Genomic DNA, 1,077 nt, shown 5'->3' on the forward strand with positions numbered 1-1,077 from the left:
GAGTAACTTAGAAGTAACGTGTGTCGACGTGTGTCAACAATCGCATAACGTGCCGACAACTTATGGCCAGCGTATGCGTAACGTGTGTGTCATACGCTGACATACGTCCTAAAATTTTCAGCATGCTTAAAATTTCTCGACGTACCCGTCGTACTCCGACGTATGCCAGCGTGTTTCAGCGTGCTCTTAACGTATACAAAACTTACCCATAACATATTCGACGTGTGCCAGCGTTTTAGACACATTTTTCGTACGTCGGCATAAGCTGGCTAAATCGTCAAGGTGTGACGATGATGTTGACACATCGATTTCTAGTGCGGTTATGATTTAAATCGTTGAGCGTTAGCCTTTTAATAGGCTAAGCCACGTGATCGTCGGCGATACGTGCAGCGTGCAATGCATAAGTTAGACTATCGTTGGGCATAGGTTGTGAACGCCGACAACACGCGAATCATTCGTTGGTATAAGTTATCTATAAGAAAACGAAACGTTCTGTGTACATTACTAATATGTTATGCATCCATCCAACTCGTTATCAATACGCCAAAAACTTTTTTTAAAAACATCAAAAGTTCAGCGTACACCAGCGTTTTACATACATTTTGATAAGTTGCCATTGCTGGCTAAAACGTCAAGGTGTGACAGGGCCCTTACAAAAGAAAGTATAAAAAGATTTTTAAAAATTCAATACAACAAGTTTTTCAATAAACCAACACAACAAAGGAAAGGATAATCTACAAGAATGGAAAAAAAAGAAGAAAACAATTCATTTTAAAGTAATCGATAAGCATTAACAACAAGAGTTTATACAAACGGATGCTCCAATTGTGAATTTTCAAAATAATACATTATACTTCGAGAAATCCATCAATCAAAACAAAACAAAAGGAAAAAGAACACTGTATCGTAGTCTAAAAGATATACAATACAGAGAAGGAAATTACACACACACATTTCTAATTGGTTCACGAAAAAATATTTTCAGGAAAAAAATAAGTGACCGAGAGGAAGAGAGAGAGAGAGATTCGTTATTGTTATTCGTTATTGTTATTCGTTATTGTTGTGTGTCTGTCTGAC

This window comes from Eptatretus burgeri, chromosome 17, assembly GCF_056783735.1.
Source record: "Eptatretus burgeri isolate ZD-2024b chromosome 17, Ebu_testis_v1, whole genome shotgun sequence".
In the NCBI taxonomy this organism is placed as follows: Eukaryota; Metazoa; Chordata; class Myxini; order Myxiniformes; family Myxinidae; genus Eptatretus; species Eptatretus burgeri.